The sequence below is a fragment of the Miscanthus floridulus genome, chromosome 5, assembly GCF_019320115.1.
Source record: "Miscanthus floridulus cultivar M001 chromosome 5, ASM1932011v1, whole genome shotgun sequence".
NCBI lineage: Eukaryota > Viridiplantae > Streptophyta > Magnoliopsida > Poales > Poaceae > Miscanthus > Miscanthus floridulus.
This window is the reverse complement of record NC_089584.1, coordinates 146,662,812-146,677,187: the sequence shown is the minus strand read 5'-3', so window position 1 is coordinate 146,677,187 and position 14,376 is coordinate 146,662,812. Positions and strand designations below refer to the sequence as shown.

The window sequence follows — 14,376 nt, the reverse complement described above, 5'->3', positions numbered from 1 at the left end:
TACACATGCTAGTGCCACAAGTAGTGGTGAACACATTTCATGTTTCAACAAGTTTTAATCAAGTTCACAGTTTGGAAAACAAGCTTAGCTCATAACATGCATCAATTGATCAAGAGGAGCCTAAGCCAAAAGCACATCATGTATATCCATAACATCCCCAACAAGAGCATAGTGTCAATCTAGCTACTATAATGATGAAGCTCAGAATGCAATATGATACATGATGATATGATATGCAAGTATGATATAAAAACAAAAACAAAGGCTAAACTACAAAGAAAAGCAAAACTAGAATACAACAACCAAAGTTTCCCTCCTCTAAAAAGGGAAACAAACTCCAAGCTCCCCTCACAAGCGAGCAAACTGGGCTTGGTCAAGTGGTTTGGTGAAGATATCTGCGAGCTGGTTTTGGGTATCAATGTGGTGCAGATCGATATCACCTTTCTCATAGTGGTCACGCAAGAAGTGAAAGCGAACTTCTATGTGCTTTGTCTTTGAGTGAAGGACTGGGTTTTTGGCTACACTTATGGCACTGGTGCTGTCACAAAACAAAGGCACTCGCCTAAACTCTAACCCAAAGTCTCTTAGAGTAGCTATCATCCAAAGCAACTGGGAACAACAAGCAGCAGCAGCAACATACTCAGCTTCTATGGTGGATTGGGCGACGCTAGACTGCTTGCGAGAAGACCAAGACACAAGAGAAGATCCAAGAAACTGACAAGTCCCCGAAGTGGACTTCCTCTCAACACGACAACCAGCATAATCCGCATCAGAATACCCACAAAGAGAGAGAGAGAGGAGGAAGCTGAAAACCAAAGACCAAACTCGGGTGTGAAACGAAGGTACCTGAGGATCCGCTTGATGGCTTGACAATGAGACGTGCGCGGCGAAGACTGAAAGCGCGCGCACAAGCAGACTGCAAACTGGATGTCCGGTCTCGTCGCCGTTAGGTACAGCAGGGACCCGATCATGCTTCGGTATTCCTTCTGGTCCATGGCTTCTCCTTCCTTGTCCTCATCCAGGGCCGTCGTGGTTGACATGGGCGTCGAAAGAGGCTTGGCCTCACCCATATCAAATTTCTTGAGCACGTCCTTGGTGTACTTGCCTTGGTGCACGAACGTCCCCTCATGAGTTTGCTTGATTTGCAGCCCAAGGAAGAAAGTCAATTCGCCCATCATGCTCATCTCAAATTCCCTGCTCATAGTATCTGAAAACTTGGCAACAAGAGCATGAGAAGAGCCACCAAAGATTATATCATCCACGTATATCTGAACCAAAAGGATGTCTGTGCCTTGCTTGAGGAGGAACAAAGTCTTATCTACAGAACCCATCCTAAAACCCTTATCAAGCAAGAAAGCTTTTAAACGCTCATACCAGGCTCTCGGGGCTTGTTTCAAACCATACAAGGCTTTGTGGAGTTTAAAAACATGGTTGGGGTACTTTGGATTTTCAAAGCCAGGGGGTTGCCTCACATAAACCTCTTCCTCTATGTACCCATTCAAGAAGGCACTCTTTACATCCATCTGATACAGCTTGAACCCTTTTGAAGCTGCAAATGCTAAAAGAATCCTAATGGCTTCTAGACGGGCAATAGGAGCAAATGTTTCTTCATAGTCTATTCCCTCTTTTTGGCAAAAACCCTGAGCCACTAATCTCGCCTTGTTTCTCACCACCACCCCATCCTCACTCTGCTTGTTCTTGTAAACCCACTTTGTACCTATGGGGTGGCATTCAGGTGGAGGTGGAACTAAAACCCACACTTGGTTCCGCTCAAAGTTCTCTAACTCCTCGTGCATAGCATTAACCCAATCGGCATTAGACAGTGCGTGTCCAATATCTCGAGGCTCAAAAGAAGCTACGAAAGCAGAATGAGCAAAATGGGAAATATGATATGACTTGGAACGCGTTACCCTTTCGTCGATGTCGCCGATCATGGTCTGAGGAGGATGGCGTCGCTGGATATGTCGAGGTGCACCCAAAGACAAAGTCGCCTCCCCCTCATCCACAGTTGGGGCCTCCTCAGTCGATTGAGGAAGCGGCTCGCACGGACCCCATGAAGTAGAGGTGGAGGGCTCGGGGCCGTGAGCCGAAGTGGTCGAAGCTGGCTCGATCGGGGCAGCCGGTTGAGATGGCTTGGGATCATCCCAATCGACGTCATCGTCATCCTCAACGAAAATGCTGTCACCCATCTCTTCATCACCTGCATGTTCAAAGACAGAAACAGAAGAGGGCATGGTTTCGTCAAAGGTGACTTCACAAGTCTCCACGACATGGTTAGTCTCAAGATTAAGCACACGGTACGCATGTGAATGAGAAGCGTAACCGAGAAATATACCGTCCGAAGATCTAGATTCAAACTTGTCAAGATTACCTTGCTTAAGAATGAAGCACCTGCAACCGAAGACTCGAAAATGACTCACCTTGGGTGGACGCCCAAACCGCAACTCATAGGATGTCTTCTTCAAGAAAGCACGAAGAAAAATGCGGTTTGAAACATGGCAAGCGGTGTTGATGGCTTCGGCCCAGTAACGCCTAGGAGTCCTATGCTCATCGAGCATCGTCCTGGCCATTTCAACCAAAGTCCAATTTTTGCGCTCAATAACACCATTCTGCTGAGGGACATAGGGTGAAGAAAACTGATGTTCAAGACCCAAGGAAGCACAAAAGGTGTCAAACTGAGAGTTTTTGAACTCAGTGCCATTGTCACTGCGGATAGCTCGTATGGCATTCTTTGGTAACTCAGTTTGCAACCTCAAGATCAAGTCACGAGCATGAGAAAATGCTTCGTCCTTGCCCTCCATGAAAAACACCCAAGAATAACGAGAAAAATCATCCACGATCACAAGAACATACCACTTCCCTCCCTCTGACCGAACCCGAGCCGGACCAACAGTGTCCATATGGAGTAGCTCACCGGGTCTCGTGGTCATGAACTGAGTCACTGGAGGATAGGAAGCAGCCACCATCTTCCCATGGCGATAGGGATGGCATACCAGATCCTTCTCAAACTTAAGTTTGGGCAATCCTCGGATCATGTCAAGAGAACTCAACCTCACTAGGAGATCGAAGCTCAAGTGACCAAGTCTCCTATGCCACTTCCACAAATCAGAAGAAGATCCGGTAACCAAACAGCGAGAAGAACCGAAACACTGAGAGAAATCAGCTCTAAAAACTCGGCCGAAAGGAACGATCTGACAAACTAGATGTCCCTGAGAATCAAGCACACGAGAAAGTCCAGTCTTAAAGCGCACCTCAAACCCATCTTGAAGGAGTTGCGAAACAGAGAGCAAATTGAAATGCAGGCTTGAAACCAAAGCAACGTCCTTCAAGATAAAAGACTCATTGACCCGAATGGTCCCACGAGACAGCACCTTACCTTTGCTATTGTCCCCAAATGTGATGTACTCCTTGTATTGCATGGGGTCGAGGCTGGAGAACCATTTGGAACTTCCGGTCATGTGGCGCGAACAGCCGGAATCAACAAGCCACGTGTTCTCCAGGCCTCCGCTCTGCATCAATAGAAAGACAGGGGGTGAGCAAATGGCATAACACTAGGGTTAGTGAAATGAGGAGAATACCAGTGTTGAGTCATTTGCCCTGGAAAAGTGTTAGGAAAAACACCATACATGCCATGTCCCATTTGAGAGAAGCGATCACCACGTGGGGGGAAACGTGGTCCGCTAGGAGTGCGGGACTGAAAGCCACGATCGCGAGGTCCAGAGTCATATTGATCATGACTTGGGCCACGCCGGGCACGACCACCACGTGGTCTCGCCACCTGAGGCCTAGCACCTTGAGGCATTGCACCTCTAGGCCTAACACTGTGCCTCTGAACAGGTGGTACATGTACGCCATGTGGAGGACAGTACATGTTCCGGTTGTTCAACTCATACTCGCGCCGCTCATCTCTCTTCCTCCTAAAGCAAAACTCAGCCAAATGACCATCTCTATGGCAATAGTCACAGTGGTACCTCACCTCTCTCTTGGGTGGTGGTTGACTCACTCTTTTGTGGGTGTGGTTCACTCTCTGAGGCTTTTTGGCTTTAGGAAGGGGTGCACTAGAGATGTTGGGTAGAGTATCGAGTGAGTTCCGAAAGTGGTTCGGTTTGGGAACCCAAACTTGCTTGGATGGTGGAGCTTTTGGTGGTTCTTCAAACACACCATCTTTGATCATAGGCTTGGTAGGCTCTGGTGGAGGAATCTTGATCAATTTGGGAGTGTTGGTGGGTTTCTCACTTGGGTTCAAACCACTATGTTCACCAACCTTGCCATAGACATGCTCACCCTTCCCACCTATAGCAAAGCCTACTCTCGATGAGTCAGTTCCCCTCTTGAACTGGCTCACCATCATGCCCAACTGGGGCTCACTGCACGACACCCAGCTCAAGATGGATCGAAGTTGTGTGTTTTCTTCCTTGGTTCCCATCTTGTCGTGCCTGCAGGACTCAAGCTCCAACACCAAAGCTTCACATCGAACACATGTAGTGGTGGTGCTATCTAAGTTGGCCTTCTCAAACTCAGCAAGTTTGGCAACCTTCTCTGCCAACTCAGATTGCAAGCCTGAGCAGGACTTGCACGCATCGAACAACCCAGAATGAGACTTCAACTCATCACATTCATCAAGCAAAACAGCATACTTGGATTGCAAGTCAGAGAGGTTAGACATGTGTATAGCGCACTCATCGCACTCCTCCTCCTCTGACACCACTACACCACTCTTGGCAAGCTCCAACTCCTTCAAAGCAACCTCTTGCTGGTCCTTAAACTCTTTTCTCTCGCGGGCAGCACGCTTAAGCAACTTATCTTGACTCATCAATGTATCATTCATAGTATCAAGCTCAAGCATAAGTGAGTCAAGTGTGGGCGGTACCTCGTTTTCGTCGTCGTCGACGTCGACGTCCTTTTTGAGCTTTGCTCCACCGTCAACCGCCATAGTGCAAAACCCACCACGGTTTGCACCGGCGACAAACCAGAGACCGTTGAGCTTGTCCTCGCGCTTCTTCTCGGACTCATCGTCGGTCGAGGGACAAGAAGAGTGATCATCGTCGGAGTCGTCGTCGAGGTCGCTGAGGGAGGCGAGGAAGGCGTGTTCTTGAGCTTTGGCCTTCCTACGGTACGCCTTCTTGATCACCTCCTTGTCGAAACCGCCCTTGGCCTTGTGCTTGCCAGAGGTGTAGTCACGCTTATCCTTGCACTTGCCGGAGTCGTACTTGTTGATGAAGGGCTTCTTCTTGGGGCAGTGCGCGACGAAGTGGTCCGGATCTCCACATCCATAGCATCCCTCCTTCGGGCCACCACTGCGTCGGTGATTCAAACGGTTGTTGTGAAACCGAGAGAACCGACTGATGACGAGTGCCAACTCATCATCCCCAAGAGACTCCAGCTGCTCCTCTGTGACTGACATCAAGCACGACAAAGAGAAAGAAGCTTGTGAAGGGTTAGTCAATGAACTTGAACCACTACCTAAGACCAAAGCCATGGTTGGTGCAGAAGGATTCTTGAGCTTGGCTTGGGTTTGGTAGTCGATCTCTGTGGACTTGAGCTTGCTGAAAAGCTCGTCAACGGTGAGGGTGTCATAGTTTGCGGACTCGATGATCGCCGACACCTTCACATCCCATACCTTTCGATCAAGGGCATAGAGAAGCTTGAGCGCCCTCTCATGATCACTATAAGGTAGGTTGGCCTTGTTCGCTTTCATTTTGTTGACGATAGTCTGAAAGCGGGAAAACATGGCATCGATGGACTCGCCATCAAGCTGAGAGAAGTTCTCATACTCGCGCTTGTACGTCTCGTAGAGTCTGGTCTTGACTTGTGCGGTCCCCTCGTGATAGCTCTGAAGCCTCACCCAGATCTCTCGAGCTGTAGTACAATCGGAGACACGCTCGAACTCAGAAAGCGAAAGACTCGAGAAAAGCACACTGCGAGCTTTGCTATTTGCGTTGTGCCGATCCTTGTGATCCTGGGTGGTACGGGCCGCGGTAGGGAGCACAACGTAAGTAGCATCCTCGCAAATTTCCCAGACGAGCCAATCAATCCCCTGGAGATGCGCAGACATGCGGATCTTCCAATAAGGATAGTTTGACCCATCGAAGTGCGGTGGTTTGCCAGAACCACGCTCCATGTCGCCTTCGTGGATCACGGACCGATTAAGGTGGAATGATCCTTAACCGGCTCTGATACCAATTGAAGGACCGGAAACGGCGACCAGAAGGGGGGGGGGGTGAATGGGAGCCGTAAAATTTCTCGCGAAATATTTGGCCGCTGTCCCAATAATCACCACCAAACACGCAAATCAAATACTGTGATGTCCATGACCCAACTAGTGGATGGATGTTCCTTAGGAACACAACAAGACACCACGAAACCAACGGATCAAACGGGACACGAAACGGAGATCAATCGACCACTCTAGGAATAAAACAGTGAATGCACATAGGCTAAAAATTCAGACTGTCAGTGAAAGAAATCAGACCAGCCAGCTACGATTGGATCAACCTACTGCCCCTGGAGTCCGAGAGATAAAACTGAATTGATATCTATGCAAACCGTGAGTAGTAATTCAAGCTGAATGAATTTAGATTAGTACTCTAATGATGAGTCATAAATGCTTGGAATGACTACTCACAAAAGCAAACTGCTATGCTGGACAGAAGATGCAACCTGTAGGCAATATGCAGTAAAAAAAATTGCGGCGCTGTTGCTGCTCTTGGGTTGTGCGTGCAGGGTTCTGGATGAGCACGGATTGGTGCTAAGTGGCAGCTCACTGTGCAGTGGCGAGCACCCTGCTTGGCCCCAAGGGCGAGCACCTGACGGTGCAAGAATGGACCTGCGTACACGGCACAGCACAGAGAAGGGACGAACACTAGAGCGAGCAGCTTCCTGTGGAGAACGACAGACGGACAACCGGCATAGCAAGGCTTAGAGATGAACGCCGCTCGGTTGAGCACGCTCGGCGCTTGAGCGCACGGTGCTGGTAGCGTTGCCGCTGCTTGGCCTGCTCCTGTGCTCGGCTTCCAGGAGATGAACAGAACAGCCACAAACAGAAGACCGAGCGAGCAACCAGAGAAGGGGCGCTGACCACGAAATCGAAGAAAACTCGACCAAATCAGAACGAGTGGTTCCCAAACTTTGCAAGGTGGAATTGAACTAGCTACGAACAAATCCCCAAAGAATCATCGCTTGGGACCAACCCAAACTCCGGGAATATTAGATCACGGCCATGAACGAAAATGGAGAAAAATAGCACAACATGAACACGAAAAATCACAGTCAAAATACATGAATCCCAGAGGGCACGAGGAGGATTCGGGCCTCCATTCCCATACCAAAAATCCCAGAAAACAATCACGAATTTTTCAGTTCATGTGACCTCTCTCATGAACACTAGAAAGAACTGAAACCCTAGGTGGAAGAGGGGAAAATGAAAGTGGGAGAGAGGTGAGGGAGATGGGGGCTCCCTCATCCTATTTAACAGGGCTATTACACATTCCCAGTTTTGCCCCTGGATACAAATGAGTTGAACCGCTAAGCCCAAGGGCGTTGTTGTCCAACCCGGTGTAATCTTGATCCGACGGCCACCGCGCCTTCTCACCGGTAGCTTCGCCTCGACGCGAACTCCCCGATGCCGCCACGTGCCGTCCGTCCCTCCTCGGAACCTCCGCCCGGGTTTTGAGGCCCAAACCCATAAACCGTCCATCCGATGGTTTTGAGGTCCAAACCATCAAACCGTCCGCGAGTAGCGTTCTCCATACGCGTCCCCCGCCATCCGACGCGTGTCACCGCCGTCCTCGACCGGCCGGCCCGTCAAGTCCTCCTGAGCCTCGCTCGACTCACGCGTCCGCCGTCTTGACCCGGTCAACACCGTCACTCCATGTCTTCTTGCACTTGTCGATGTCCCAAGTGTCAGCCACCGCGGCTAGTCACCCGGCCTCTGGGTCCCTCGGTCCAAGCCTCACGTCCGTCCTTCACCGCTCCCAGTCTGTCGGCACGGCACATCCTCCTTGACCTTCACCTCGCCGTCGACCACCGCATCCGAGCTCCACACCTACACAACACAAGCCAAAAGACATGTCGCACACATAGCTTTCGCCATGGTAGAGTTAGTCACCACTCAACCTACTTCGTGGATCACATTGACAATCACTCATCACAAAACAAACACACAAGGGTACTTGTCAACCTTGTGTTCGCAATACCTAACAATGGAGGAACTGGGCCGTCTTGCCTCATTTTGACATTTCCCGTGCATGCATGGCCAAGAGGACAAATAGAGCACATTTGTTTAGCTGTGAGTATGTACTTGTTGTGATTCTTTGTAGATTTCTACATTGGCAAATCTTTGAGCCAATTTAGTTAGTTTGGTTTTATGTTAATTTATTGGTCCAGCGTGACTGGGCGCGCAGAGCTTGCATTGGCTTTGAAGAAGACAGTGGACTGTATGCATTGGCTGGGATCGCAGTTGCTGTTTGCCTGTTCGTCGGAAAACTGATATATAGTTTTATTTCCTCGTTTTTGGATACAAATGTTCTTATATCTGTCTACTATACTAATATAGACTCAACTTTAAATCCCAATCCAACTCTGTTATAATCCGATGGATTTTTTCCCCTTTTTTGGATGGTTCTGTTATGCGTACCGACTCTTGACTGTTGGCCGGGTAGTTTCTGCCGCTGCCTGCAGTCGAAGATTTGAATTTTTCCTCTGGACTCTGTTATATTTCGGGCTATTCAGCCGCATCAAGATTGGATCTTAATTTCCTGGCGCTGATCAATCGAAATATTGATTTCACGTAATGACTGATGGGCCTGAGCGGCACCACCTGGCGCCTACCTCGCCGACGACTTCATCGCCGAGATCCTCTCGCGGCTGCCGGCGAAGCAGCTGTGCCGCCTCAAGTGCATCTGCCGATCATGGCGTGATCTCATCTCTGGCCCCGTCCACCGCCTCAGGCTTGCGCGCACCGAGGCCGTGTCGGGCTTCCTCTTCCACGCTCAGCGGCGCGCCTCGTCGGCCCAACCTTCCCGTTCCTGCCTTCGAGGTACAACAGGACCCGCATGAGGCTGCTGGACTGCGCTGCGTGACCGACGATGACCCGCCGCTGGCCGCTCCCCGCTACGTCGTCTGCAACCCCGGCACCCGGAGCTGGGTCGACCTGTCCCCGCCGCCGGTGCGTCAGAACCATGCCCCCGCCCTGCATGACCCCGGAGTTGACGCCGCCCTTATCGATGCTGCTGATGGGCTCATGCTGCTAAGGAACCGTATGGACTGGGCCCGCCCTGCCTCCCTGGCCTTCGACCCGGCAGTCTCCTCGCACTTCAACGTGACGGAGCTGGTGGGCGGGAACAGCCTCCTCAAGGCGGTGCGTATCTACTCGTCGGAGGAGACCGGGGAGTGGGTTCTCAGGAACGCCGACTGGAGGCACGTCGACGTCGCCTACGCCGGCAAGCACGCCTACCTCAACGGCTTCCTGCACCTCGCCACCACCACCGCGAACGGCGTGGTCGTCGCGTCGGTGGACGCCGCGGGCCAGACGTGGAGGATCATCACCCGTGTGTGCGCTGCCAAGACGCTCGGCGGACCCGGCACCATTGGCCAGTCGCAGCGCCGCCTGCTCTACGTGGACGTGGACACCGACGCGCGAGCTGTCGGTCTATGCTCTCGAGAGCTGCGGCCGCGTGGAGCGGTGGGTCTTGAAGCACCGCGCCATGTCGTCACTGAATCCGTCGGGGAAGGAGATGTGGTTTGGGAAGCGCCACCGCGTGGTTGCGATCCATCCGGACTGCGCTGTGGTTTACCTCTTTGACGTTCGACGGCGGAGCCTAATCGCATATGATATGGATCATGGGACTACACGCGCTGTCCACACTTTCACAGATGCGTCGTCGCGCAAGTATCGGTTTTTCCCGTACGTACCCTTGTACTCGCAATAGGCGTTATCGGTGTCAAACAAATTAAAGCTTGTGCATACTTAGCTTGTTTAATTTTTGGACCTTGGTGGTATAAGATATGTCTTTGACTCTTTATATATTTCTTTTACGCAACATCAAACATGACGCGTGGAGTCCGACCTCAAAATGAATTAGAACGTGTAACACGATTGTTGAAAATATCCAAGCCGCAGATCGTACAAGGATCCAGGCTCTGTTCCTTTACCAAATATTTGCTGATTTATTCTTGGAGCACATGATCGTAATCTGCCTCAATTCCACTGTACATGGAATAAAAAACTCGACCTGTGGGGGAACCCCAGGTTTTTCGTTAAGAAAAAGGATCTTCTCACACAGATCGAGAAAACCTCCGAACCCACGCCCCCATCCTGACGCAGGAGGTGCCGTCACCCTGTGAGAACCGGGCCGGGGTCTTCCACTGCGCTTTGGCACATAGGGACATGCGAGGGGATATTTTTAATCTCAGCCTGAAATCCGCTTCCACGAGGAGTCGAATCCAGGACCTATGGTTGAATGATCGTGTTTGTTTGTACATTTAAATTTCTACTAGTTTAGTTTTAAAATGAGTTGAATGAGTTTGGCATGGTCAAGACTATTGTTTTATATCATCAAAATATTTGCTGATAGAAGATAACAATGATCATAATCTGGTCTAGTTCCACTTTTCCACACCCTAATACGGCCTCACAACTCCTGAGCCAGACTAACAAATCTATGTTCTTTACACAAATGACAACCATGCATGTTGCTTGGAGTACATCTATGAAAAGAAAGGAAAAAAATGCAAGGCCACACAAAAATGGAGAAATTCAACCAAGTGTTCAAATCCCAAAGAACTGCCAACCATCAACAGCAAACTGATAGCACAAATATTTCGTGTGCAATACATCTGAATGACTACAATGGTAACCTACCAGAAAATGCCCATATACGTAACAAACTGATGAAAAAAACGATATACACATATGGACAGTCACAAAGCAAGCTATGAGCATCTTAGGACCTCGCAAGCAGCACAACTCAGGCCATGTACAAATAAAAGAATTGACCTATAAAATTGGTTGCAAAAAACCAACCGAGCAAAGCCACCAGTAGCCCGTCCTCAGAAATGACCAACAATATATTAATAGACTTAATCCCATGGGACCGACCATTCACGACACATTTTGTAGCAGACACTAGAAACAAAGGCTTGTTCTCTTTAGAAGAGATCTACTTTTCGCTTCTGTAGTTCTTGCTTCCAATTTGGCTGTTGGTAGAATGCATCCTTAGTCATGCCAAAAACAGTTTGGAACTCACTATCTGATAAGTATGCCTGCAGAATCAATAGAGTAATAATTATATAAATTTGGCCCAGCACGGTTCAATGTAAACCTCTCTTTAAGCAAACTCGAACATGAATAGACTTGGCTAAAAGAGCAACAAAAGAATATACGTGTGGATAAATGTGAAAAGGAGTTGTTCAAAGAGAACCAATCGAACCAAATGCATCAATATAACAGAAGCAAGCAATCTAGCTGCAGGCGAAAGGCTGTGGTTACTTATGGATGCATGGAACCAAGAAATAACTCCATAACTATTCACATCGTGAAGTCACTAGACAAAATTTACCGCTTTAAGGAGAATGGGGGATGGATGCAGGGAACAAACCTCTCTACGTTTGTAATCTATCCCACGAACTGGATCTGTAGATTTGGATATCAAGCGGTCATAGCTAAATGTCGCTTCACCAACATTCTCTGTTGTTTCTTCCACCGGGGCCTCAGCCACTGCTCCATCTGTGCCAGATGGTGCCCCATCTACTGCAGCATCTTTTTCCTGGTGAAACACACATTGGACTCCCCAGCTTCACACTGAGGAGAAGATGGACCAGATGGCCCAGCTGGAGTTATGACAACCCTGTCCACATCTGCATTGATCAAAGTTGTCAAACTTTGAAGTGATAAATAGGCCAGCAAAGCGATAGTGGACTTCATCTATGTACATTCCATTAGCCATGACTAAAAAAAAAAGACAAAGGTGTACCAACAAAATCAAATAGACATGACTCCAAGGCTACATTTGCAAATTAAAAAAAAAAGCCAAGACTATAAAGAAAACATTTTGAAGAAACGAGGAATACAGATCAAGAACTCAAAATGGCTAAATAATGATAAACTGGAAAAGAATACAAATTAGAAAATTCAAAGAAAGTAAGAAACTTTCGGCCCCGTACATTTGCCTAGCTATTCTTTAACAAATGATAAATTGAAAAGGAAGGTGCGGCTCTACCAGTCTTATCAGCTGTGCTGCTAGCTTTTGCTCGTAGATTTTCTGAGAGCATGTTTAGTTCCCGCCCTAAAATCTAAAAAATGCTATAGTACCCATCACATCGAATCTTGCGATATATGTATGGAGCATTAAACGTAGATGAAAAAAAACTAATTGCACAGTTTGGTTCGAAAATTGCGAGACGAACGTTTTGAGCCTAATTAGTCCACGATTGAACACTATTTACCAAATAAAAACGAAAATGCTACAGTAGCCAAAATTCCCAAATTTGGACAACTAAACACGCTATGATGATCCGGATTGCTCAGCAGTCAGCACAGAGGATAGTGCAGCTACGGCAGCTGCACTTTGAGAACCTTGACCTGAGCGAGATGGAGGTGGTGTTTTGTTGGGTTTTACGGATGCATTGAATGCATTAGATAAGGCAGCCAGTGCTGAGGCACGCTGAGTGGGTCCATCGCCTGTGCTTTTAGGCCTCTCATTAGACTGAAAAGAAGGATCAACTAGGTAGTTACATCGATGTTTTGTGTTATACAAAATGTAGACATTTTTGTGAGATAGTTACATCAATGTTTTCTTAAAGAATGTATCATTCTTTTAGACGAAATGTAGACATTTTTGTGAGAAGTCAAATCAACGGTTTCAAACCTACCAGCCTTTGTTGAGCCGATGGATTGAATGCGGATGATAGAGCTGCTAATGCAGATGCCCTCTGAGTTGGTCCACCATTACCAGAGCTCCTAGGTGCCTACAAAAGGACTGATGTAAAGATTGTACTAGCTTAACATGTATTTGCATTTCCAAATAATGGTTCAATGTTACCTTTCTACAGTCCAAGAAATAGTTATTCATGCAAATATCAAATCCATCTTATAAAAACAACTTAACAACTGACTTGAGAACATCCAGAAAACTCATTAAAGAAAACCATGCATATATGCATGTGTTTTGTCAATATATAACTCAAACCTAAAATCTCAGGTTTACCTCAGAACGCAATCCGAAAAGTAGCGAGAGTTTCTTCTGGAAGGAATTTCCATGAACCTGTGTAAAGTAAGAAACGTATTAGTAAACATGATGCAGATTATAACAAGAAAACAACCTTGCAGCAGAAATCGACTAATATTTTTTTATGAATAATATCAGATAGAACAGCAAAAGCATAATAAAATAGAATAAGATAAAGATCATACCAAAGATTTTGTGTTATCCCAAGAGAAGTACGTCTTGAAGAAGCATGGCTCATTCCCTTCCATGACTTTATATAGTGGTACATATATATGGAGAAAGATCTTCAATAGAATTTGCATGCTCCACGTATTTATGGGGGAGAAGTAGTCATTACGCATACAGAATAACGGTAGTACAACAGCAAACAGGAACTGACCACTTGAATAAGGTCAGGGCTTCAGTTGATACCTGGCCGATATCAAATGCTTTCTGTTTCTCTTTCGATTCCACGCACTGGCCAATCCAGATGAAAACCTCACCATGTGTGTCAAGTATCATCATGTCTTCAGTTAACAAATCATATATCTTGGGAAAAGTTGAAGATCTCAGTAACCTGAATAAACCCATAAAATCAGATACCCTGAATTTTGCAAAACAAAATATAGATCTAAGAGCAAGTGTAAGAGGCTCTGTTCCTTTACCAAATATTTGCTGATTTGCTGATTTATTCTTGGAGCACATGATCGTAATCTGCCTCAATTCCACTGTACACGGAATAAAAAATTCGACCTGTGGGGGGCCCTGGGTTTCCGTTAATAAGAAGGATCTTCTCACATAGATCGAGAAAACCCCTGAACCCCTGCCCCCATCCTGACGCAGGAGGTGCCGTCACTCTGTGAGAACCGGGCCGGGGTCTTCCACTGCGCTTTGGCACATAAGGACAGGCGAGGGGATTTTTTTAACCTCAGCCTGAAATCCGCTCCCACGGGGAGTCGAACCCAGGACCTGAGGAGTGCCGCTGGGTCACTGCTTACTATATGGTTGAATGATCGTGTTTGTTTGTACATTTAAATTTCTACTAGTTTAGTTTTAAAATGAGTTGAATGAGTTTGACATGATCAAGACTATTGTTTTATATCATCAAAATATTTGCTGATAGAAGATAACAATGATCATAATCTGGTCTAGTTCCACTTTTCCACACCCT

At 47.6% G+C, this 14,376-nt stretch overlaps 1 pseudogene; it reads right to left on the bottom strand.

Moving 5' to 3' along the window:
• Window positions 1–12,503: 12,503 nt before the first annotated feature.
• On the bottom strand, window positions 12,504–13,910 carry LOC136455573 (villin-2-like; annotated as a pseudogene).
• Window positions 13,911–14,376: the final 466 nt, after the last annotated feature.